The following is a 27489-nucleotide window of genomic DNA, read 5'->3' on the forward strand; positions in this document are numbered from 1 at the left end:
ATAAAAATAAAATAATAACAACAGGTTTGCAGTCTCTTGCCAATATTGTCAAAAGAATTTGTTGTGACAAATTACAAGAGCCATGAGGTAGCAGGGAGAACACTAACAAAGCATATGACATCCTGTTGTGCGTCAGCAATTACCTTCTTCCAAAAATCTTACCTTGTCATATTGGTAAAGCAAAGGACTTATCTGGGAAACCACCAGTGAGTCAATTTTAACTTGAGTGAAATTCCCTTTTCCACCTTAAAGCATGATTTTTATAAAATTAACTGGTTTCAAATTATGAATTAGAGTAAAGACAGAATAGATAAATTTGTTTTAATTGCATGATGTAGTTCGATTCTTTTCAGGAGTAAAATTAAAAAACTTCAGTGAGAGAAACAGAATGTGGGGGACTAGCTACAATGATAAGAAATATCAATCATGCTCTGTTAACTGTGATTGCTCTGTTCTGATTAGAGAAAGCACATTCCAACCTGGCTGAGCAGAGTTTTACGCCCTGGGACCTAGGAGCTCACACTGGGATGCAGTCCACCCTCCTTTCCAGAGAACTGCCCACAGTCCTGGAGAGATTTACAATCTAGTCTTGGAGATGCCCGCCCTTTGCACCCCCAGCCCTATTGCCTGTAACCGCCATGCCTTGCCTGCTTTCCCCTGCCTGGAGTTCTTAGACTCCCAAGTAAAGATCTTTGCCTCCTACCCACTATAAGCAGTTGGCTTATGGGGGTGCAGAGCAGATTTTTGTGGCTGACCTGCTGCTCTCCCATGCTGCTGGCAATATTGGAATAAATGCTCATATATGACAACCCTGTCTCTGCTTCATTGGCTCAAGTAGTGACAGGCAGCCCGGACCCCTTGGTTGTGCTGCTGCATATTCTGGCGACTCTGGTGGGACACAAGTGGGGGAGTCCTCTGGGGTAAGTACCGGGGATCCCACTTGCTGCATGGACTGGAGGTCCCTTCCCAGAGTGCTGGCAGGAGCCCGGAGCTTCGGGACTACACTTCCCACAGGCCTCCACAGCCTCTCTGAGGTCACTCCTGCTCCACCTTTAGGCAAGTGGAAAGCTGCAAAACCAATTGGTATTTTCATAGGGAGTGCATTGAATTTATAGATTGCTTTGGGTAGTATGGACATTTTAATAATGTTGATTCTACCAATCCATGAACATGGTATGTTCTTCCACCTGTTTATATCTTTCTCTATCTTTTTTTTTCAATGTCCTGTAGTTTTCTGAGTAGAGGTCTTTTACCTCTTTAGTTAAGTTTATTCCTAGTTATCTTAATTTTTTTGGTGCAATGGTAAATGGGATTGCTTTTTTAGTCTCTCTTTCTGTAAGTTCATTATTGGGGTATAGAAATGCCATAGATTTCTTAGCATTAATTTTGTATTTTGCTACATTGCTGAATTCATTTATTAAGTCTAATAGCTTTTTGATGGAGTTTTTAGAGTTTTTTATGTACAATATTATGTCATCTGCGAAAAAGGACAGTTTTACTTCTTCTTTTCCAATTTGGATGCCTTTTATTTCTTCTTCTTGTCTAATTGCAATGGCTAATACTTCCAGTACTATGTCGAACTGGAGTGGTGAGAGTGGGCATCCCTGTCTTGTTCCTGATCTTAGGGGAAATAGTTTTAGTTTTTTTCACATTGAGTATGATGTTGGCTGTGGGTTTGTCAAATACGGCTTTTATTATGTTGAGGAATGATCCTTCTATTCCCAACTTGCTTAGAGTTTTTATCAAAAATGGGTGTTGGATTTTTCCAAATGCTTTTTCTGCATCAATTGATATGACTATGTGATTTTTTTCTTTCAATGTGTTTATGTGGTGTATCACGTTTATTGATTTGCTCATATTGTACCATCCTTGCATCCGTGGGATAAATCCTACTTGTTCTGGTGTATGATCTTTCTGATGTACTGCTGGATCCGATTTGATAAGATTTTGTTGAGGATTTTGGCATCTATGTTCATGAGGGATATTGGCCTGTAATTCTCTTTCATTGTGTTGTCTTTCCCTGGTTTTGGTATTAGGGTGATGCTGGCTTCATAGAATGAGCTTGGAAGTGTTCCTTCCTCTTGAATTTTTTGGAATAGTCTGAGGAGCATAGGTTTCAGTTCTTCCTTGAATGTTTGGTAAAACTCCCCTTTGAAGCCGTATGGCCCTGGGCTTTTGTTTGCTGGAATCTTTTTGATGACTGCTTCAATTTCTTCCATAGTTATTGGCCTATTGAGATTTGTAGATTCTTCCTGATTGAGTTTTGGAAGGTTGTATTTTTCTAGGAATATGTCCATTTCCTCCAGGTTGTCTAGTTTGTTGGAGTAGAGTTGTTCATCATATTTTTTAGCAATCATTTGTATTTCTGTAGGGTCTGTTGTTCTTTCGCCTCTATCATTTCTGATTTTGTTTATTTGAGTCCTCTCTTTTTGCTTCTTGGTGATCCTGGCTCGAGGTACATCAGTCTTCTTTATCCTTTCAAAGAACCAGCTCTTGTTTTCAATGATCTTATTGTTTTTTTGGTCTCTATGTCCTTTATTTATGCTCTAATCTTTATTATCACCTTTCTTCTGCTCACTCTGGGCTTTTCCTGTTGCTCTCTTTCTACTTCTTTGAGATGTAGTGTTAGATAATTTAATACCATTTTTTCTTGTTTTTGAGGTAGGCCTGTAGAGCTATAAATTTCCCTCTCAGGACTGCTTTCAGTATGTCCCATAGGTTCTGGATTGTTGTGTTTTCATTGTCATTAGTTTCCAGGATGTTTTTAATTTCTTCTTTGATCTCTTTGGTAACCCAATCAATATTTAATAACATGCTATTCAGCTTCCACGTGTTTGAGGGATTTAGGTTGTTTTTATTGTAGTTTATTTCTAATATTATACCATTATGATCTGAGAAGATGCTTGGTATGATTTCAATCTTCTTGTATTTTTGGAGACTTTTCTTGTGACCTAATATGTGGTCTCTTTTTGAACATGTCCCATGTGCACTTGAGAAGAATGTATATTCCATGGCTTTGGTGTGAAATGTTCTGAAGATGTCAATTAAGTCCATGTGATCTAGTGAGTCATTTAGGACTGCTATTTCTTTGCTGATTTTTTGTCTAGAGGATTTATCCAGTGATGTCAGTGGTATATTAAAGTCCCTTACTATGATTGTATTGCTGTCCATTTCTCCCTTGATATCTTCCAGGAGTTTTTTATGTATTTGGGTGCTCCTGCATTGGGTGCATATATGTTTACCAGGGTTATATCCTCTTGTTGTATTGCTCCCTTTAGTATTATGAGGTGGACTTCCTTATCTCTTGTTATGGCCTTCACTTTGAGGTCTACTTTGACCGGTATAAGTATTGCTACCCCAGCTTTTTTTTCATTTCCATTTGCCTGAAAGATATTTTTTCATCCCTTTACATTCAGTCTGTGTGTGTCCCTTCTTCTGATGTGGGTCTGTTGTAGACAGCAAATATATGCGTCATGTTTATATCCATTCAGCCACCCGTTGTCTTTTGATTGGAGCATTTAGTCCATTTACGTTTTAAGTTATTATTGGAAGATACTTGTTTGTAGCCATTTCTATTTTTTGTGCCTGTTTTCTTTCTTAGCTTTTTATTTCTTCTTTTTACACCAGTCCCTTTAGTATTTCTCGCATTGCTGGCTTGATGGTGTTAAACTTCCTTAGCCTTTTCTTGTCTGTGAAGCTTCTTATTTCCCCTTCAATTTTGAATGATAGCCTTGCTGGATAGAGTATTCTTGGATTCAGTGCCTTGCTTTGCATCACTTTGTAAATTTCCGTCCATTCTTTTCTGGCTTGATGTGTTTCAGTTGAGAAACACATCAGTTTGATAATCTAATGGGAGATGCCTTGTATGTAACTTTCCACCTCTCTCTTGCAGCCTTTAAGATTCTCTATTTGTCCTGAACATTTGCCAATGGTAATTATGATGTGTCTTGGTGTGGGTTTTTTTGGGTTCATCTTGTTTGGGACTCTCTGTGCTTGTGTGACTTTTTTCTTCCCTACCTCAGGGAAGTTTTCTGACTTTATTTCCTCAATTAGGTTTTCCAAGCCCTGTTCCTCTTCCTGTTGTTCTGTTACCCCTATTATTCATATGTTGCTTTGTTTCATGTTGTCCCATAGCTTTTCTTAGGCTCTCCTCCTGTCATTTAATTTTTTTCTCCAATTGCAGTTTAGTTTGAGTGTGTTTTGCTTCCCTGTCTTCTAATTCGCTAATTCGGTCCTCTGCTTCTTCTAGTCTACTGTTGAAATTTTCCCTGGTGTTTTTATTGCAGCTATATCACTGTTCATTTCTTCTTTATTCTTACATAAGTTATTAATTTTCATCCATTTCTTTTGATTCTTACATAAGTTGTTGATTTTTCATCCATTTCTTCTTGATTCTTACATAAGTTGTTGATTTTTCATCCATTTCTTCTTGATTCTTACATAAGTTGTTGATTTTTTCATCTGTTTCTTCTTGATTCTTGCATAAGTTGTTGATTTTTTCCTCCATCCGGTTCATGCACTCTAGGACCCTTATTCTGAATTCTTTTTCTGACATGTTGCATGACTCTGTTTTACTTAGCTTCTTTGCTGATGAGTTCTACTTTTCTTTCCTTTTGGGGTTTCTTTGTCTACCCATGTTTGATCTCACTGACAGATCTAAATGTTGAGTTGTTCAGGGGCTGGTCCTTGGGTGGCGGTGGTTCCTCGGACTGCAGTAGCTCCTCGGGTGGTTGTGGTAGCAGCTGCTCCTCATTTGGTAGCAGCTCCTCTGGAGGGTGCTGTTCACAGCCATGGTGGCTCCTCTGGTTGGTGAGGGGAGGCTTCTCACACAGCTGCTGTTCCTCAGACAGAGGGTGTGCTGACCACTTGGCTGCTGTTCCTTGGATGGGGGCGGGCTACCCATGCAGCTGCTGCTACTTGAACTGGGGCGGACTGCTCTCATGGCTGCTATTCCTTGGATGGGGGCTGGCTGCACGCTGCTGTTGTTCCTCGGATGAGGTGGGCTGCTTGTGGGGCTACTGCTCCTTGGACATAGGCAGGATGATTGCAAGGCTGCTGCTCCTCGGACAGGGGTGGGCTGCGCGTGTGGCTGCTGCATTCGAACAGGATTGAGCTGCACGCATGGCTGCTCCTCCTCGGATGGGGATGGGCCACAAACCCAGCTGCTGCTCGCCGGACAGGTGCAGGCTATGTGTGGCTCTGCTCCTCCGACTGGTGATGGCTGCGCAGGGCTGCCGCTTCTCAGATGTGGAATTCTGCTCATGTGGCTGCTGCTCCTTGGACCGGGGTGGGCTGCTGCTGCTCCTCGAATGGGGACAGGCTGCTCACAGAACTGCTGCTCCTCGGATTATGGTGGGTTGCTCACACAGCTGTTGCTCCTCAGATTGGGCTGGCTGCTCATGCGGCTGCTGCTGCTTGGACGAGGGAAAGATGCTTACACAGCTGCTGTTCCTTGGACTGGTGCAGGGTGCGGGCTGTGCGCAGCTGCTGCTCCTTGGATGGGGGCGGGCTGCACAGGGCTGCTGCTCCTCAGACGTAGGCAGACTGCTCATGTGTCTGCTTTTCCTTGAACAGGTCGGGCTGCTCACATGGTTGCTGCTCTTTGGATTGGGCTGTGGGCCACTCACACAGCTGCTGCTCCTTGGACAGGGGCAGGCCACATGAGGCTGCTGCTCTTAGGCCTGAGGCAGGCTGCTCGCAGGGCTGATGCTCCTTGGACAACAGTGTGCGGCTCACATGTCTGCTGCTCACGTGGTTGCAGTGCCCTGGACTAAAGCTTTGGGCTGGTCAGAGGGGAGCGTGCTTCAGAACTCACAGGAACCTGTGCCTGGGGTGGTTGGAGACTCGGTGACCATGGGACCACAGCCGAGGGAGCAGGTCCCTGGCAGGGGTGGCTGTAGAGTCCCAGGTGTTACCTTCTCCCGCTCCTCAGCACAGGTGAATGTCTGTGAGCTCCTCTCTTACCGGCACTGCATGGTCTGGTCAGCGCTTCAGGTTGCCCACTTTGGGCTCAGTCTTCTGTAATGATGGCACCCAGATCTCAAATCCCCCGGTGCCAACAGTCCTGCGATGTCCTTTCCCCAGTCAGCGGCTGTGCCTGTCCCAAGGGACAAGGCTGGGTGCCACGTGGTTTCCCTCTGACCCTCTGGGCTCAGAGATCTGGCAAACTTTCCTGTCCAGATCCCTGGTTTATACCTGTCCTGGGGAACTCTGCCCTTCCCGGCTGCAAACTGTTTCACCAGCTGAGTTTCCTTCACCAATTCGGGGTGGATGTTATTTGTTTCATCTGCTCATTCCATTTGCTCCGGGACAAGCCTTGGGACACATCTGCCTATTCTGCCGCCATCTTGCCTCCCAAGAACCAATTTCTTAAGTCTCCGGCCCAGGTTCTTGTAGAGCCCGAGGAGGTTAAGGGTTTTTTTTAAAATGTCTGTTCTTATTTATTTATTACTCAGATAATCTCCTTTTTGACTGGACTTAAGGGTAGAAGCTCTGAGAGAGGACGGCCTACACATGCTTCTCAGAAAAGGTATAGATTTGCATCCATCATCTGCTCAATGAGTTTCTGATGCTTCTGGCTGTGCAGAAGGTGGTCAGCTCCATCCAGAAGCAGCCACTGCCTTCCAATACCCAGGAAACAGGAAGAGGTCAAGGTGTGAATTTGGACTCTTCTGGCAAATGCAAAGCGTGATCCTCTATTGGCTCCTGAGGGAAATAATTGCATTTTTCCATAAGTCATTGGAGAAAATTGGGGAAATTTTAATTGGGATTGGATATTGAAAATATTAGGGAAAATTATTGTTACTTAAGTATAAAAAATTCTGAAGTTATTTAGAAATAATCGACTGTTCAAAAAGGCATAAAGACTGAAGTATTTAGAATTTAAATTGTATGGCTGGTCAAACCATATTAAAAAGATCATTTCTCAAGCTCTGGGCCCTTCTTTCTATTCTTGCCAGATGTTAAAACATAGCAGTTTTTGCAGATACCGCTGTAAACAGGATAAGCTTGACAGGAACTCAACCTGCAAAGAAGAAATCAACCTGTAGTTAACCAAATAGTACATATAAGAAGCAACTAACTCTCTTCAACATAGAGTTTTGGAGATGTGTGTCTCCTTTATTGGGTGCTAGTAAAAAAAAACTACCTAAAAACAACCATGTCTAGTTCTTGAATAGAGCACCCCAAGAGTTGACCGTCTTGATTTAGGTAAAAATCACAATACATTTTAACATAAAAGGTCACAGATGGAGAAAAAGTAGTCACTACATATGTTTATTCAACAAACATTTATTGCAAACTTGCTGCTGTGTAATAGACACCATTCTAGATACCTGGATAGCAACGTCAAACTAAATTCCCACCCAGCAGGCTTGGCTCAGTGGTTGAGCATCGACCTAGGAACCAGGAGGACAGTGTTGGATTCCTCATGGAGTTTTGATTACTTGTTGTGGATACCTATTAGGGTCCCTCCAAAAAATAAGAGCTCTCAGATATCACATTAAAACATGCCGTTTTAATTCCTAATGTTCAAAAGAAGATGATTAGTAATTTACATTATACATGCCCCAAAATTCAGTGCAGGGCTGAGAGCAAAGAAATCCATGTACTTGCAAAGATGTTAAGTCCTAAAGCAAAGGCCCCTTCAACTATTTTTTTTACCCTCACCTGAGGATCTTTTGTCCCATTGACTTTCAAGAGAGTGGAAGGGGCCCTAAATGGTTTGGCTCAGTGGATAGAGCATCTGCCTGTGGACTCAAGGGTCCCAGGTTTGATTCTGGAGGCCCAGGTGCTGGAAAGTCAGGAAGGGCGTGGCCAGTGCGGAGTCCCCGCCCCCTGCCCTTTGACCTCTCCTCCCGCGCTGGACTGGCACGTGCACAGTCTCCGTTGACGTTTCCATGGAGACATCAGAGCTCCTGGACCACCTTGGCTCAGTGCGTGCGAGAGCCCCAGCGGAGGAGGAAGCGAAAGAGCAGCGCTCCTGGTCTCCACTCTGACCTCGGCTCCCTTGGCGCACAATTGGCTCTCGATGGGCAATTTGCTTTCCAGGTTTCTTCCCTTAATTCCACCGGCCGCCCCCACCCGGGCCTTGCCCTGGGTGCCCGGGACAGGCTCCGCCCCGGGTCCTGCACCTGCCATGGGGCCTGGCCGCACCCACCCAGCGGGCTCCTGCCCCTGCCCTGGGCCCTGGTCACCGGGTCCTCCCCCAGGGTCCTGCAGCTGCCCTGGGCCCTGGTCACCGGGTCCTCCCCCAGGGTCCTGCCCCTGCCCTGGGCCCTGGGCACCGGGTCCTTCCCTGGGGTCCTGCCCCTGCCCTGGGCCCTGGGTTCGGGTACCTTCCATGGCGTCCTGCACCTGCCCTGGGCGCTGGGCACCGGGTCCACCCCCGGGGTCCTGCAGCTACCCTGGACCCTGGGTCCGGGCTCCTACCCCGGGGCCCTGTACCAGCAGCATCTGGCTGTCACACAGCCGGTGGAAGGCCGTGTCCTCTCCCCCAGACGGGACGCTTCCCTCTGGGGGTCCTCCCCTCGGTGGGGTGGAAGGACCCCCCAGAGGAGCCCCGGCTGTGTTCACCTAATCCCAGGACGGTCTCCAACCCTCCTCCCAGGGGCAGACTTGCTCTCCCCCGGCCGGAAGTCCAGGTTATGAAGCCAAAACCAGCCCGTACCATCCCACTTCCTCCTCCGAAGGACATGGAGGTGAAGGTCCAAGAAGGGTCCCCAAAAGGGAGGGCAGAGAACCAAGACCATCAGGTACAGAACAAGGGACCGCGTGACCAGGAGAGTCCCTACCGCCCTGGGGACCCCCCACTGACATCTAGGGCCCCGGAGACCACGGGCATCCTCCCTGCCGGCAAGAGCGGTCCTGGACCTCTGGGCCTCCATGCCCAGCACCCACGGGGCAGCGTCAGTGGGCGCGCCCCACTGTCTCCCGGGAGCTGCTCCTCTGAAGGCGGGGTGGTCGCAGGCTCAGGCAGCCCTGCGGGAGGTGCCCCCCCTGCTCTGCAGCCAAACCCAAGCCCCAGTGGCTTCCTGCAGCCACAGAGCCCTGCAGAGGAAGTGCTGCGGGGAGACCCCCAGCCGAGTGTCCCGGTGTCACCACCTTTGTGTGAGCAGGTGGAGGCTCCAAAGCCATCCAGCAGCCATCCTCCACCCGCCTCTGCCCCCAGGAAGCCCCTCAAGAGAACCATGTCCCTGCCCCTCCAGCTCCCGCTGCCCCCACTGCGGTGGGATCGAGGGGAGCTGCCCCCGCCTCCTAAGCTGCCCTGCCTTGCAGGTGACTGCATCCTGGGCGCTGACCCAGAGGCCAGGGCTGGCTGCAGTGCCACTCAGTCTGCCCCTTCTCCCTCTCCTCCTGGCTCAGCGATGGCAGACCCCCGGCCCCTGACCACTCAGCCTGGCCAGGTCGCTGCTCCCATCACAGCCGGGGCACCTGAAGGTCTCACCTCTCAGCCGCCCTTGGATGATGAGGACAGTGACATGGACACCACTCCCCCTTGCTATGCTCACACTTACCCTGAGTCCAGTCCGAGGTTCCTGCCAGTTGACCAAATCCAATCCAGTGTGGGTAACAGGGACCCTGCAGTCCCCCCACCATCTGACCAGCACTGAAGGACCCCTACCATCCCATTGGCCCCACCCATCCCTCAGCCCACCTGAGGGACTCCTCCAGGTCCCAGAAGGGACCCTCTCCCCCAGTGCTCCTGTTAGTGCCGAACTACACACTATGGTGTTGGCGTTGCCACCGAGATGCTAGACACCGGGAGCAGCAGCTCAGTTTGCCGGTTCATCGGCAGGCCCACCTGTGGTTATGGGTCCTGCGGCTCCATGGATGGTGCCAGCTCTGGGGTCAGTATGTCCACCCCAGGCCCCACTCATCCAGAGCATCCAGAGCATCCACGTTAGAGATGGACTGAGTGAGGCACACAGCCCTGCTTCTGCGTCCCCCTTTGGCCATAAGATCAGGGACCCACCTGGCCGCAGCCTGGCTGCTGAGGAGGAGGAGCAGGCATCACCCCAGTGCGTGGATACGCTGCTGGTTCCACCTGAAATCCCACCCCCTGGAGCCCACCTGTCATGACACAGGCAGTGTGGTGATGGGGAGGGCACCAGTCCCCTGACGGAGGCGCTAGTGTTCACTGGCCATCAGTGCACTGTGGCTGCCTGGACAGGGAACCTCCTGCACTCGAACAGCCACCACCATGGAGAATGAAGGTAAGTCCCGAGACATGTCTGTCCACCTTTCCTCAGGCCACCCAGGCCTTTCCTGGCCGCATGGCCTCCATTATCCATGCAAGTCCCCCTGTAGTTGCACTTTCTTTCCAAGCCCCGGGAACCACCTGTGCAGGATGCAGGTGATGCAATGGGAGGGCCCAACCTCCCTCCCCTGATGGGAGGACCTCTTACTCCCATTCCCGTCAGAACAACTGGGGCCCACCTGGCCAGCACACAGGTGGTGCCCTCACAGGGAGATGTCTCACCTGTGATGGGAGGCCACCGTGTCACCGCCTGCCATCAGATCACTTGCAGCCCAGCTATCCAGTGATGGGGACAGCACACCTGCAAAGGCTGGATAGGCTTATGGAGCCCCATTCATACTGAGCCTTGGGCACCCCTGACCCAAACAGTAGTGCTATGGGGGAGAGCACCAGACATCTCTACAGAGAAATGTCTACTCTCAGTCAAACACCTGCCTCCATCCCCCAGGGTCGGTGCCCCTCTCACTTTAGAGGAGCCAGGACTGTGTGTGGAGGCTCCTGCTCAGAGCAACGGTGCCTGTGCTCGGGCAGGGCAAACGCTAGCTGTGCAGTTGGGGCATCTGCCCTGGGATTCCTAAGAGCCACCAACCAGTTCTATCACAAATCTCAGCCAATTAGGGCACCTTCCTCCGCACACTGTGTGTAGCCATGGACTTGGCTCCACTGGGAAGAGGCTTCGCCCCTTCAAGTGGAACTTAACCTGCTGGTCCTACATCAAGTCAGAGGGCCACACCGCAGGGTCTGTGTGCTTGGGGCAGGCGGCGTTTGAGGGTGAGGACAAATGAGCCCAGTGAGAACTACCTGCAACTTACATCCCTTCAGTAGCCTACCCCTAGTTCAAACCCTTGTTCTGGCCTGTGAAACCTCAAAATCTGCTCGCCTACCTACTCCTCTGCCCTCCCTGCCTTGTATCTTCTGTATCAGCACATAGAACAGTGGTTCTCAACCTTGCCTGCACATTTAGAATCACCTGGGAATCTTTAAAATCCTGGATTCTGGGACTCATCCTCCGGAAATTCTGTTTCTTTGTTATTAATGTTGTGGCCCCACCCCATAACAAAGAAACAGAATTTCTGGAGGATGAGGCCCAGAAATCAGAATATTAAAAAGATTCCCAGGTTATTCTAATGTGCAGCCAAGGTTGAGAACTACTGACATAGAACTTCCGGCTGTGTTTCCAAATCGCCATTCTGTGCTCATGCTGTTCTCTCCTTCTAGATACCTCTGCCCCGACTTCCTTCCCCACCTTCAATTTGATAATCCTTGCCCATCATTTAAGACTTTTCTCAGGCATCTTTTCATTCAAAAGTCTCCTTTGTCTCTTGTCCCATCTGGACTAGGTGCAGCTTTTTTATGTCCTGAAAATAGTCCATGCACATCTCTGCCCTCATACTTATCAGATTGTATTATAATACACAGTTGATACCTCTTGGGTTCTTACTAGAACATGAGGTCTTTGATGATAGATGATGTTTCATTCATCTTTGAATCTTTTGCAACAGATTTATCTTCTGTCTCACATTAGGCACTTCATTAAACAGTTGATGCATGTATGAACAAATGAATAAATCAGCTGTGGGCAAACTACGGCCCGCGGGCCGGATCCGGCCCTTTTGAAATGAATAAAACTAAAAAAAAAAAAGACCGTACCCTTTTATGTAATGATGTTTACTTTGAATTTATATTAGTTCACACAAACACTCCATCCATGCTTTTGTTCCGGCCCTCCAGTCCAGTTTAAGTACCCATTGTGGCCCTCGAGTCAAAAAGTTTGCCCACCCCTGGATAAATGAAAGCTGCAACCATTGGAATCAAGTTTTGATGGGATCAGAGATAATACAAAGTATAAACTTCCCAGCTGAAGCAATAGATTTATGGTATCTTCCCAGAGCTTTTTCTTTTTTAAATATAATTTTTATTGATTTCATAGAAGAAGGGAGAGGGAGAGAGAAGTAGAAACATCAATGATGAGAGAGAATCATTGATTGGCTGCCTCCTGCACGCCCCCACCAGGAATTGAGCCCCCAACCTGGGCATGTGCCCTGACCAAGAACTGAACTGTTACCACCTGGCTCACCTACTGAGCCACGCCGCCGGCCGGGCCCATATATTTTTCTCAGTCCTTGCATGTGAGCAGTAGCACGCACGGAGGAGATCTGATTTAAGAAACAATCCCGTCATAAGTCTGTACAGAAAGGAGGAACTGCCGGTTCTGTACAGGCATTAAACCAGAGTCTTTGGTCTTATAGGCAGCATGCTCTTTAACCAAAACAATGAAACAATACTGGAGAAATGGTATCACAAGTCCCATCACAAGTAGGAAGATATGGGTGATACCTGTGTCTCAGGCTTCACCTCTGAATGTCTGGTCCTTTTATCAAAAGTAGGAAACAGAGCCAAGAGTCAGGCCCCAAATCAATAACAAGTGTGTGGGCAGGAATCCTGGCGGCATGCGCGATGGCGGTGTTCCTGTCAGAAACCCGCATGACCTATTGTGCCATTGCTTCCTTGCTGTGGGAGCCTGGCTGCTCAGTTATGGGAGAAGAGGAAAGGTGATGAGCACAGGGCGTTCACAGGGACTCTAAGGCACTTTCAGAGCTCTGCCAGGACAGTTTCCTGTCCTCAGACCAAGGAGTCACTGCCAGGGCTTTTTTGTTCTGTATTGGCTATATCATTGGTGATAGCCAGCCTGCAGCCACAAAGTAAAGACAACTCTCTCTGCTTCTCTCTCATCGTTCCACAGGTAGTTTCCTGCCTTTCAGTGAGGTTACTTAACAGCAAAAACTACAGAAACATCCTGCAGTTCATCAGCCTGCATTGCCTTCAGTCTGAACCCTGACTCTTCAATCACAACGGACTCATTTGGAATCACACAAATTTAAAGGTCATGACAGGAATCACAGATTTACCTAAACCCTTTTCTTCCTTTTTTGAAGGGATGGCTTGTCATGGGGTGGGCGGATATCTTCATGGTTTCTGCTGCTTGATCCATTTCATATGTGGTTTTCTGATATGATTACCAAATATTTGATACCAGGGTGCTACCTACATAAGGTCCAGTGACATAAGGTTATGAGAGATGGTTTGTGGTTTCAGGTAGGGGTGCAATTAAATCTGCACAGAGCAGTGTTGGTTAGAGGACTATTCATTCTGTGGAACAAGTGAGCAGGCATTCACTTCACTCTAAGCCATAATCTTTATAGAAAGCCCTGTTTTACTTTTCTTAACAATCAAACCTATTAGGTCTTATGACCATATAAAGTGGGTGAGGGGGGTGAAAGGAATAGTTTAAGGATGTGCTGGTGATTATGTTTTTATGAATAAGATTCTGATCAGCTGGAAATGAAACCACATCCTTTAATGGCAGGGAGGAGAGAAGGTCTGAAGGAATCTGCACTATCACCTGCACACCTGCCATCTGGAAGCTGGGCGGGCTAAGATGGAATTTCTGTTGTTTTAGATGAGTGTGATGGCTAAGGAAAGCTGTGCTGACCTCTGCACTTGATGTGGTTGCTCTGTGACTGTACAGCCAGGGAGCATGGGGGAGTCTCCCCCACCAGCCAAAATGGCAGGTGGAGATTCTTACGCTGAGCATGGAGGATGACTAGAAAGATGAATGGAGAGGGCTCCAGGGCACCAAAAGCTAGAAAGATAACTGGACAGAAAAAAGCCCTCCCCTCTCTATCCCTATAGACCCCCAGCCTTGAGCAGGAAGGGGGATGGTCTTTGAGACAGAAGTCCACCATTTTCCCAACTCATGGCACCTGAATAAACCTCTTTCCTTTTGCACCAGTACTTGTCTCAGGAGTCTGGATGTCACTGGGGCAGGCGGCTGAACCTGCATTTAGGTTTCAGTTGGATAGGCCTCTTTTTATAGTGTCTCATAGTAAAACCCAGAACCCAAATCTATCCATAGCTGTTCTATAAATTGGTTCAAAGATGTCTTCATTTTTCCTAATATTGAAAATATTTTAATGTAATGGATTAACTATAATATAAAATAAAGCTTTTGCGAGGTAATTTATGAAACTAACTCCTTATTCTTTCCCTTTTTTTTGGGGGGGGCACTAAATAAAAAAAAATGGAGAAAGAAATATACAGCTTGTAATGTCCCCAAACAATCACCTATCAACATTGATGAACATCTCACACAAGTAAATGTGAATCAGAAGAAACTTACATCCCAGAGCTGGGATCAGCTTTTGAAAACGCGTTCATTCATGACACTGGTTGGAAAACAGGTAAAGTGTGTGCATTTGGTTTGGGACTTTGATAGGTTTGTTGGGCATAAAGTGTGGTTTGATTAGTTTCATTTGTTTTTTATTTGTACTATCAACTGGACAGAAACTCGATGCAAAGGAAACCAAATAGAATATAGAAAATTGGAAGTTTAGACAACATTTTAAAAATGTGTACAAAAAATTAAATGATTAAAGTTGTAAGGTCATGTTCCCGAATGATATAACAATAATGATACCTCCACTAGAAGATGTGATAAATATAATGTCATACATAGTTAATGTAATCTAATCATTCCATCACTTGTTAATCACTTACTCAATCAGGATTTGCTTTTCTTGAATAATACTTTGATCTTGTCTGTATTCAGTAATTGGATATAAAAAAAAGCAATGGACTATAATTAAATTTTAAGAAAAGAGAGTACTAGCCCTTGAATATAAAGTTTAAAATAACTGTATATGTAATCCTTAGAAAGCATTCTTCAAGTGTTTTGCCTTGAGACTATGTTTAAAAAAACATGCAAAATACAATACCATAAAAAATCTAATAAATGATAAAAATAGTGTTTAAAAATGAACAGCTTTGTTTTTCTAATATATTTTAAAGGAAATTATATGTATATCACTAAGTTAGGTGAAAACAAATATACTCATGGGAAAAGATTAGAAAACATATTCAAAATTATAATAGTAGTTGTGTTGAGGTGGTTCATTATTAGTGAATATTTCTCTATTTTCCATATTGGGTAATACAGTTATTTGAATGTAGCAATTTAGGTTTAAATCCCATTAGGGTAGGAATTTTTCTACAGCACTGCCTGATACATATTAAGTACCCAATAAAAATGTGTTGAATGAAAACTTAGGACATTTATTACATTATAATGTCTTCATTAGATTCATACAAGTAAATTGTCTCAATCTTGACATTTGCTGTCCCGGCTTTGTAGGCTGTTACCAGGCAGCGAGGCGTGTCCTCCGGGCAGTTCTCAGTGGAGGGAGGTCAGCACTTGGCCTGCAGAGGCTCACCTCTGAGCTCACTGCTGCCTGATGCAGTGCAGTGCGGCCTCGAACAGGTGACTCTCTGTGACTCAGTCTCCTCATCTGAACAGTAGGTGTCATGACGTCTCCTTCCTAGACTGTGAGAGGACCGAATGTTTCCTACATGTAAATCTCTTAGCATAATGCATGCCACATTGTAAGGGACAGATAAATGTTGACCGTATTATTAGTGTGTTGTTGAGGTTGTTATTATTATATTTATTATTAGTGGACGTTTCTACCTCTAGCTGTCTGGCCAGTATGTTGGTTTCAGCCTCTAATGCCCACAGTGGTTTCTGCCTCTTGCAACAAAAACCATGTAAGTCTGATTGAGAGAGATTAAAATCTTGCATTAGGCTCTCAAGGGAATCATTAATCTCCAGATGACTCTTGAAATACAGATAAATCTGCCTCGGAACTCAAATGAGGAGAATTTAAGATTCTGAAAGTTGTCTCTCAGGGTTCAAACAGGAGAGGGCTAAAGCCCCTCAGAATGGGTGTCCGCCTGCCTTGCTGCAGCCTGGGCAGAGGTTCTGAGCTCATGGAGCCTGGGGTGAAGGGTGGAGGGATGAGGAGGGGGCGGGAGCAGAGGCCTGATAGAGATGAGCTGGGAGTGAGGAGGTGGGAGCACTCCCAGGAGGAGGCTTTTCTTCTCTCCACTGGGTCCTTCTCCTTCACACTGTCCCCTCACTGGCATCACAGGCCTTCGGGAAGCAGAGCTCTGGGGGGACCAGAGGACAGGGCAGGGGCGCTGGCCGGCTGTCTTCTGCTGTGATGGCCCCAGCATCTAAGGTCTCTGGGTCACTTCACATTTGTGGCAGGCAGGTACATTACGTATATTGTGCAGCCACAATGTCAGCTTCCTAAATGGCAACTTATTTTTAAAAATTTATCCAATAAATGATTTTCTTAATGTACCTTTAAGAAAAGGAACTTTAGTTGGAATCTGTAATTCTGAGTTTTAGAAATCTAGATGCAATTTTATTGCCTGCGTGTGTTTTCAGTGGAAATTAATTTCACTAATGACAATCGTGTCGGTGCAGGAGTTTCAGAAATGGAGTTCAAAGCAACAGGAAAACCTGTCCCAGGAGAAAATGAACTTGTCATCTGATGGATCAGAACTTTGTTTAGAAGGACAAAACTCCACTTGAGATAAGTCACTGGTTACTACTTCATTTTATATATCACTGAGCTTTTATTTAGCACATAATTTTATTCTATTTGTTATAATGTGTTGTAATTTATATAGTTATATTTTGTTTACTTTTTAATATCTGCCTTTCTCACGTCACTAAGCTCAGTAGCACCCAAATTTCATTTTCCACTTACTGGTAACTGAGAATGCCACACTACAGATGATCAAGAAACGTTGATGAGAAAATGAATGAATGAATTTTTTTCCGTATCCCCGTAGGAAAAAAAGGGGGGCAGGATTTTTATCAATATACTAGCGAATTCAAGAAATAAAAAAATAAAATGAAGAAAATTTCAACTTCAAACTCTTCAAAATAAATATAATAAATGATGAGTGTGGGATGAAATAAACACTTTCAAACATTTCTGAAGAGAGTATGAGTGGTAGACTTTCTGGGAAACAGTTTGTTGTTTTTATCAAGAACTTTAAATATTTCATTCTCAGTTCCCACCATTTTAATTTGTAGCAATTTTAGTCTAAAACATAATTAAAGACTTGCTCAAAATATGGGGAAAGATTCATTTACACTAATATTAAGTTCAAACAAAGGGAAATGATTAGATACATTATGAAATATTACATATCTTGTAAAAATAATGTTTTTGAATGATTTACATAAAATGGTTCAACATTAGACATTAATGCTTTTTAATTTTTTAAAGATATGAATGGGTAGGGGAAGCCAGGGGATTGTCAAGGGCGGGGGAAAAAAAGGACACATATGTAATACCCTTTGTAATACTTTAAGCAATAAAAAAAAGTAAAATAAATAAATAAATAAATAATAAATAAATAATAAATAAAATAATAATAATAATAATAATGAGCAAAAAAAAAGATATGAATGGTTTAAAAAGTATGAAATAGTATACATGGTATCATAATTTCAACTTTATAAAACTCATTAGAGGCTGAGAGTACAGAATTGAGTCAAATGAACCAGGTTTGAGTACTGACTCTGCCATTTAGTTGTGAGTTAAAGACATGGCATTATACAAATTGTTTAATTTACCTAATTAAATTTTTATTTTTTCATGTAAAATTGACATATTATTATTAGCATCTGCTTATGCAGTTATTATGCGGATTAAATGAGAGAATGAATTATTTCTAAAATAAAAATAATTGAGGGAAATCAAGAAAACATTGTGATTTCTCTCTTTGTGATGGCATACAGGAGACTTTCCCCTTTAAAATTCACATATTATCTAAATCACCTATAATGAAACTATTCTTTTATGATCCAAAATAGATATTGATAATAAAAAAGAGTCCTCTTAAAGGACTCAAATTTTTTTAATGTGAGTGAGCACATTCATATTTATAACATAATTTCTTTTTTAAATATACTACGTATTCTTAATGAAAACACATTTATCAAGTTTTGTTTGTCAAGGAAATAAACATCAGTTCATTAAGCACATAACATTCTCACTTCTGAGAGTTTAATTCTCTCACAATATCACTAATTTAGAACAAAGATGAATATCAAGAAAAACTCTGACAACAACATAAGCCCTGAACCAGCAAAATAAATGGTAGAGAATCTGCACTAAACCTCGTATATTTCCTTATTCAAAAGGCCCTCAGTCTTCTCTCAGTGCCATTGTCTGTCCGTTGTCTGTCTGTGTAAACTCTCTCCATGCCATTGTGCGAGCAGGGGCCTGAGGGGCACCCTTCATCCACTTGCTCCTTTTTTCTGGCCTCCGCCTTCCACACTCATGTTTCCCCGGGCTGTCCCTAGATGGTGTGGGAGGTCAGAGGGAAATTCAAACCACCTTTGTGTCTTACTTGGCTTATTGAATGTTTCTGAACTGGTCTCCTCCTCTCTAGTCTTCAGCTCTTTCATGTCACCCCCTTGTCCCCCGTCCCTCCCTCTCTATACCCTTTAGCTGAAATGCATCAAGACTTGCCATTGCTCTGGAGACCAAACTGCAGGCAGGGGCTGCCTCCCTGACTTTCCTGGTGTGGTCCCTGCCTGCTTCTCCAGCTGCATCTCTCCTCGCTGTCACATATGCTCAGCTGAAATCACAACACACACTCCTTCCCGTTGCCTACATTTCTCATATTTGCTTGCCCATTGGCCTTTCCAAGACGGACCTCTGACTTGAACACACACTCGGCTCTTCTCCTTTTCACCTGTGAGCGTTAAGCTGCTCATCCTTTGGGGCTCAGCGTAGACATCTTCTTGGAGAGGCTTTGCTGCTCACCCAAGGCAGGAGCCACTGATGCCATCCTCTGCTTCACACCCGCTGTTCCTCGGATCACAGCCCTGACTGCACAGTCTTCTCAGAGGCTGTCTGCTCTTCCCTTGATTATACTAGTTACTCCCAAACTAGCTGAGCCACTTCATTTCCAAGCACCATGTGAGGAGCACCCATTATAAGTGAGAATTAAAGCCATTATGGACAAATACACAGAGCAAAGTAGAAATGAACAAGCTAGAGAGGAGACAACATAAGGAACTGAAAAGTCTTGATATCTTTTAGACAGAAGCAAAGTCCTTGAAAGTTTCACTATTAATAGAGTTCAAGACAATGTCCAAAAACAGTATCTCAGAGAGAGGCATGTCAAGTCAAATAGAATGAAACTATATTTGAAATACCAGAAAAATAGTTGAAATAACATTTGATCATTTATTACATTTGATAATAGCTTTAGTAAATTATAATGACTTCAGTGTCACCTGGTAATCTCAAAGTGGTCATTTCTGTTCTAGGTGTGTCTAACGTGTTTCCTTCCTCATTGCAGGATGATAAATGATAGTAAATGCAGTTGTGTATACATGTAATTGATAAAATATTCTTAAAATGTGCAGTATATAGAATTATACAATTTGAAGAATTCTTCAGATAGAATTGATCGAACTGGTAAATTACTTTACTGTCTTTGCCAACTTTTGCACAACCTTTGTATGTAATAAAACCAACATTGTTACATTGATAGATGCAAATCTACTGCATTTGTGTGGACCAATGTTCAAAGTTTAAGGAAGCAGTTAAAGGAAAAGGAAGATGACAGCTTTACCCATTCCACTTGAGGTAATCATTACAAACAGATTAAACACCAACTTAATTCTTCTTTAATCACACGAAGTATTGCTGTGAAATATCAAAACAAGCTTTGGAACAAATAGAAGAGCTCACAAGTAGAGTGGTCACTGGTGGTCGTTTTCAAAGAGAACAAGCCCTTGGCTGGGTAGCAGGAAGGGACTCTTGCATTTGTTTGCTGGCCCTTCTGCGTGCACCCATCTGCCCACTGCATCTGTCGAGTGTCATAACGACACAGCAGTGACTGTGAATCGTGACATTAAAATGTTCTTTTCTCGGTGGGAAATTTAATAAGTGATCATTTGGAGGCATTACTTTTGAATGATTAAAGTGGAAATCCCTAATCTTTACATTTCATTAAACACTTTATTGAGTATTTTATCCAATTTTTAAAATGTCATTCTTCTTTAACAGGTTGGAATTGAAGAAAATTTGGATTACAAAGCAATTATTGATAGAGTCGGGAATGTTAGTCGCCTTGGTAAGCAAGCTATTTGTAAAAACGTCCTTCCAGATTTGGATGCATATGAGTTGTTACAATATTACAAAAACCAGCTGTTTCAAAAGCAGAAAGGAGCAATCTCTCACTTTTCACACTTGATGATTGACACATTGCACAAAGAACAACTTATCCGTCATTTTTTTCTATAATCCATATATTAGCAATACGTGTCCCAACTCCTACTAGGCACCATATAAAGGCCTGATATACATAGGTTCCTCCTGAAAGGCAGAAGTAAGAGATATTAAGAACATTTTTTGCTGAATACACACAAATATTTTCATCCCTCCTGGATTGAATTAGTTGTCCTTCAGCCAGACCAACAGTGGTCAAGAGCCCTATTACAGTCAATGCTGCCTTCAAAAGACATCCTCAAGGCGTTCCCTGGTTCAGTCACCCATTCTTCCCTCTGGGGCCCTGTTCCCTCTGGTGTGATGGAGGCCTGTGTCCCACTTGGGGGAAGCCAAGTGTTGGTTTGTCAGTGCCGGGTCCGTGGTGCTGACCAGTGCACATCATGGCAGCTCCTGCATTGTGTGTCTGTCTCCTGGTGGTCAGTGAGCATATAACGAGTGGTCAGATGGCAGGAGGGACACTTAGCATATTAGCCTTTCATAAGTATAGACTAGAGGCCCAGTGTACAAAATTCATGCACGGAGGGAGGGGGGGACACGTCCCCTCAGTCCAGCCAGCACCCTCTCCAATCCAGGACCCTTGGGGGATGTCCCACTGCCGGTTTAGGCCGATCCTCGGGCTGATACTGGCAGTCAGACATTCCTCTCACAATCTGGGACCACTGGCTCCTAACTGCTCACCTGCCTGCCTGCCTGATTGCCCCTAACTGCCCCCATGGCCCGGCATGGTCGACCCACCCACCACAAACCAGGTTGCCACCAACCCCCCTCCCCTCTGTCACCAGCTTAGTCGCTCCTTACTGCCCCCTCTGCTGGTCTGGTTGCCCCTAACGGCTGCCCCTCCCCAGTGGCCGGGTAGCCACCAACTTTCCCTCTGTCGGCCTGATCACAAGAACTGCCCCCCTCTGGCTTGGGCTGCCCACGCAGCTTGCTGTTCAGTCATTTGGTCGTCCCTCACTGACCCCCCTGCCGGCCTGGTCGCCCCACGCAGCCTGCTGTTCAGTCATATGGTCGTCCCTCACTGAACCCCCTGCTGGCCTGGTCACCCCCAAGCAACCTGCTGTTCAGTCATATGGTCGTCCCTCACTGAACCCCCTGCTGGCCTGGTCACCCCAAGCAACCTGCTGTTCAGTCATATGGTCGTCCCTCACTGACCCCACTGCTGGCCTGGTCACCCCAAGCAACCTGCTGTTCAGTCATATGGTCGTCCCTCACTGACCGCCCTGCTGGCCTGGTCTCCCCACGCAGCCTGCTGTTCGGTCATATGGTCGTCCCTCACTGACCCCCCTGCCGGCCTGGTCCCCCCATGCAGCCTGCTGTTCGGTCATATGGTCGTCCCTCACTGACCCCCCCCTGCCGGCCTGGTCGCCCCACGCAGCCTGCTGTTCGGTCATATGGTCGTCCCTCACTGACCCCCCTGCCGGCCTGGTTGCCCCACGCAGCCTGCTGTTTGGTCATGTGGTCGTCCCTCACTGACCCGCCTGCTGGCCTGGTCGCCCCACACAGCCTGCTGTTCGGTCATCCATCCGGTTGTTTTGGTTGTGACGGCCCCTGCCTTTTTATATATGTTAGGACTGTTCTCTGCAGATTAGAAATTTAAGAGAACAAAACCAAACAAACTTGTTCCATCACCACAAGGTGTGAAAAGCTTGAGAAGTGCAGCCATAAACCACCCCCTGACTCACCTGGGACCCCAGCCTCACCACCTCTGACCACTTTGTTACCCCAAACATGCTGTTCCCTTTCCCGGGGTTCCCTTCCATAGCACACCTCCGATTACAGAGGTTGTCAACCAGTGTCCACAGCAGGCACCCTGGTGGTGCCCAAGAATTCCTAAAACACCCAGCACCTGACTATTTAGTCAGGGCACTGACCTCTTTTCCCTTAGATTGTCAAATAAATACAATGACAGCAGCCAACTCAATAGCCATCTGGTGTGAATGAATCAAAATCATACCTATTTTTTGTCTGATCTGCAAAAAATATATATATTTTGTTGTGCCACAGAATTTTCGTATTAATTTATGTGCGGTGTGAGATGAAAAAGGTTGGAAATCGCTGTCCTATTCTATTAAACCTGGACCTGTCTCAACCAGCTTTCTAAGTGCTATTCCAGGTTGCAAAATTCCACTCATTTATTCAATCATGAAATGTTCACAAGAGGCTCACTATAAATTTTATAGAGATTTTTAATGCATAAATATCATACAGTACTAGACCCCTCTTCTTATGGCTCAGTACATTTGCTAGTCAGATGTCATCTCTCTCAGATGATAATTTTCTGGATCATTTGGATGCTAAACCTTAGTTTTTTATGTTTAAGGTTGGCATCAAAATATATGAACTTCCTTGGCAGGTATAGCTCCATGGTTAGAGCTTGTCCCCGGGATTGGGTTCGATTCCCGGTCAAGAGCACGTACCTGGGTTGCAGGTTCAGTCCCTGGCTCCACTGGGGGCCTGTGCGGGAGGCAATGAATCCATGTGTCTCTCTCACATCAATGTTCCCCTCTCTCTCTCTTTCTCACAATCTTCTCCCTCTCCCCACCCCCTCAGTCTCTCTAAAAAATCAATGGAAAAATATCCTCCAGTGAGGATTAACAAGTATTGATGTCACACCTTCCAGAAATGCTCTACCAACTACTGCTAGCTTTTAGCCAAATTGGTGTGGAATACTTTTGGTTCTATCAGACTGCAACCTCTAAATCAGACTTTCCATATAGAGGGGGAAGGTTTGTCCAAACCTGGAGGCACACAGGTACTTGCTACCCAAGATGGAAATTCATAGGGCAACTCAGAACACCACAGACCAAAAGAACAAAGCAAAGGGCAAGGATTGCAGCTAAGAAGGCTTTAGGGAGGAGAGGGGCAGGGAGAGAAGGGCTGCACACAGCAATGACTGTGCCGATGGTCAGGGCCAACCTCAGTGATCAGCATTTTAGTGAAAGGCTGTATGAGCTCTTTCTAGTTATTGGTTATTTCCACAGTCTTTGTTTCAAAAGAGACATCATTAGCCCCAACCCAAGCCAAAGCCCATAGAATTTATTCTTTCGAAACCCAAGAAAAACTGCAGCATCCCATAGAACTTGAATCCCTCCCTGTGTTCTCAAAAAATAAAAAACCAGTTCCAAAGACATGCTATTCTCTTAAACACACGGCTAATCCCAGAAATGGCCTAGCCCTCCAGCAGGATCTGAACTTCATATTCCTTAGGTGATGGAGGGACACCACATCCTCTCTTCTTTGTAGCAATTCTTGGGTGTAACATGAGGGAACAGGTTCAGATAATACAGCCCCCCCCGCCCCCTCGACACAACTGGTTTCATAACCACAACCTCCCTCCCTCCATGATCATTCCTCCCCTCCTCCCACCTCCTCTGTCTGGGATGGGGGCGCGGTGTGGGAGGACACACACACACGCGCGCACACACACACACACACCCCCAATAGGCAAAGGCAGATCTCCTGGGGACTAGGAACAGAAAGCAGCAGGATGTGACCTCGGAGGTCACTGGGGAAGCTGCGTTCACTTTCACTTCTGTAGGGAATTCTCAAGTCCTAGCGCCATGGCTGTGTTTCTAAACAAATGTAACCAATAGTCAGCACTGATTTAATGGAATGTGCCAAGTGCGAATGCTGAGCACCTTAAAGACGTGATGTCATTTTTTCCTTGCAAAACCCTCATATAAATAGATAAAATTTCTAATACACTTCAGAATTTTTCATACTTAAGTAACGATAATTTTCCTTAATATTTTCAATATCCAATCCAAATTAAAATTTCCCCAAATGAATTGTGGGAAAACGCGGTTATTTCCCTCGGGAGCCAATAGAGCACCACCCCTGGCATTTGCCAGTAGAGTCCGAATTCACACCTTGACCTCTTGCTGTTTCCTGGCTACTGGGAGGCAGTGGCTGCTTCAGGATGGAGCTGACCACCCCCTGCCCAGCCAGTAGCATCGGAAACTCATTGAGCAGATGATGGGCGCAAACCTGTCTCTTTTCTGAGAAGCATGAGCAGGCCGTCCCCTCTCAGAGCTTCCACCCCTGAGTCCAGTCAAAAAGGAGGTTATCTGAGTAACAGATAAATAAGAACAGACATTAAAACACCCTTAACCTCCTCGGGCTCTGATAGAACCTGGGCGGGACACTTAAGAAATTGGTTCTCCAGCTTTCCACTGCCTAAAGGCGGGGCAGGAGTGACGTCAGAGGGCCGTGGAGGCCTGTGGGAAGTGTAGTCCTGAAGCTCCTTGCTCCCGCCAGCACCCTGGGAGGGGATCCTGGGCTCTCTCTGTGCAAGTGCAGCCGGGGGAGCGTTTAGGGACCTCGGGGTCTACTGGGGACATGAAGGGCCTGCACCCGGGTGACCGCTGGGAGGTGTGCACCCGAGACAAGGATTGGGAGCTGGAGGCGCTTGGGACCCCTCCCCACGCCCTCAGCGCCAAGGGTCAGGCCTGACAGCCCTTGGGGCAAGCTGGGTCCCTCGGACCCCGGGCGCGGGGGGGGCTGAGCCCAGTCCAGAGCTGAGCCCGTCCGGAGCTGGTGCTGAGTGCGGCCCAGGTGCAGGGACCGAGAGCAGCCCGTGCCGGCCGTGGGGGACGCGCGTGTACAACGTGGATGGTGAGCGGGCAGCAAGCTCGGCGGGTCGGCAGCGAGAGCCCAGCTCCCGCAGGAAAGACCAGGAAAGTCCAGCGCTGCCCCTGTGCAGGGGGACAGAGGGACCTGCATGAGAGTCAGTTTCGTATCTGAAAATGACGGTGTTAATGCCTCCTTCGTGGTTGTTTTGACACCCAGATCCAGGTCATCACTGGTGAAATACACAGCAGGTGCCAGGGAGGAAGCCCCACGTGGTGGCTGTTCTCTTAGAGGACACGCTGCCCAGTTCCCTTCCGTCCTTTTCGTTGTGTGGCCTCCTGCCCCCTCGCAGCCCCAGCAGCGGACCCCGAGCTCAGGCTGGGGGAGCACTGGGCCCGCGCCTGCGCACTGAGGGGAGGGCTGGGGCTGCACAGACAGGCTTTGCCACAGCACAGCGAGGGGGCATCTCTGTGCTGGGGGAGCCTCTCGCCTTCGATGTGTAAAACACGCCCCACCGGTGACGCGCAGTGAAGCAAGGTGCGCCCGTGCTGGAACCTCAGGCTTCGTGTAGACGTCACACCTGCCCACGCCAGCCCGCAGCCCTCACAGGCAGGCACAGCGACCTGCCTGAGGACCAGGGGCAGAAGGGAAAGCGCACAGGTGGGCTGTACCACGTGTGAAATGGACTCTGGGTTTCCAGTGTCTCTTCCGATCCCAGGGGCAGGCGGAGGTTTCTGGCCCTTCTGCTCGATCAGGCTCTTAGGTCTGACATACAATGAATTCTAAGAGGCAGGGCTTTGCCCCTCAGATGCATCTTTCTCAGGTTGTGTTTCAGTCCCTGGAAACAAGAAACGCCTATAGGAAGCAGGGCTCTGTGGGCAGTCTGCCCTGGAAGGAGCCCCCTCTGACCACAGGCCTCTGGGCGGCTTCAGAGCAGAGGCAGAGGGGCCCAGAGGAGCAGACTGTGCATGTGCAAGGTCAGAAGCAGCTCTTGATGCTCTGGCCAGGATGGGCCAGTCCTGGTGCTGACACCACCTCCAGAAGCCAACACTCTGTGGCCGGTGTGGGCGGGTGGAGCCAGGTGAGCTGGGTGACCCAGGGGCCAGGGGCTCAGGGAGGGCAGGTCCTTGGAGAGCTTTGGAGTGAGGCCTGGGGGGAGGGGTAACCAGGCAGGGGTTGGGAGGTTGTCCACTTTCCCTAAACATCCTCCCCCCTTTACAGATGCTGTGCTGCTGGCACGCTGTCCATCACCCGGGACACGGCTGACATCCTGAGCTCACGGGACCCCAGACTGAGGACCGGAGGGTTTTCCAAAGTCATCAATTTCTGACTCTTTTGAAGATTCATCTTCAAACCTTCAGTGACTGGTCCAGGGAAACTTAGTTTGTGAGTCAGGAGGAAAACATCGTTCTTCTCTCTCCAGAAAATCCTACCAAAAGGGCTTTTTGAGACACATCAAAGCTGAAACCAACAAATAAAAAAGCTTGCCTCACAGCACCCATCTTTTTAACTCGGTGTAAATTATATTACTGCAAAAAGTAAATGCACACTGAGTGTTTTTCTGATAAATTAATCAGAATGAAAACACTGTGGCCTTCCTTTGGTGCAATTTCATTCACTGAATCCTCAGTTTTTATTTCTTTGTTCGTCAGAAGCACACGTGCGTTGTTGGTAATGAGTGGAGGAAAGTGTGTGTTCATGAGGCTGCCTCCTGTAAGGCACCGGCCGGGGTGTGACCTGGGGAGTGCATCTAGGAGCTGGGAGGCAGGCCAGGTCTGTGACCCCCCCTTCTTCCTGTCCCTCAGCTGAACCTCAGTTCTCCACACTCTCCCAAGAGCCACAGAAAAGGAATGTACCTCAGGTGAGCTCCTTATCCATTCCCCACTGTCTCTTGTAATGGGTTTATGAGGCTTAGAGGGCTCTGCGTTACATGGAAAAAGAAATAGAAATTGAGAATAAAGAAAACAAGGAACCAAGATGGCGGCATAGGTAAACACCGGAGACTGCTGCCGCAAACAACCACTTCAAAAATACAACTAAAAGACGGAACAGACATCACCCAGAACCACAGGAATGCTGGCTGAGGAGAGACTCTTCAACTAGAAGGAAAGAGAACAGCAAACCGAGGCTCAGAGGCAGCGCAGTGTGGAAAATACAAAGGTACCGAGGTGCGTGCGCAAAACGGGCTGGTGGCTGAGGGCGCGGTTGTCGTTTTCAGTCGGGAGGGAGTCTCAGACTCTGGGCTACAGACCCGGGCGAGTCTCTAGGGACTCAGACTCAGACGGGAGAAGCGGGATTGTCCGGCATCAGTTGGAATCTGAGGGCAGCTTTCTCTCCGAGGTTTGCAGCGGCTGCCGGGGTTCTGAGAAGCAGAGCCTCTGGGAATGGGACTGAGAGCAGCCATAACTGCTCCCTCCACCTGCCCTGTTGATCCCGCCCCGCCCAAGCCCTGCGCAGAGCCTTTTGCCAGCTCGCCTCAGGCAAAGGCTAGATTAGCAC

Source organism: Myotis lucifugus, unplaced genomic scaffold (assembly GCF_000147115.1).
Source record: "Myotis lucifugus unplaced genomic scaffold, Myoluc2.0 scaffold_623, whole genome shotgun sequence".
Classification (NCBI taxonomy): Eukaryota; Metazoa; Chordata; class Mammalia; order Chiroptera; family Vespertilionidae; genus Myotis; species Myotis lucifugus.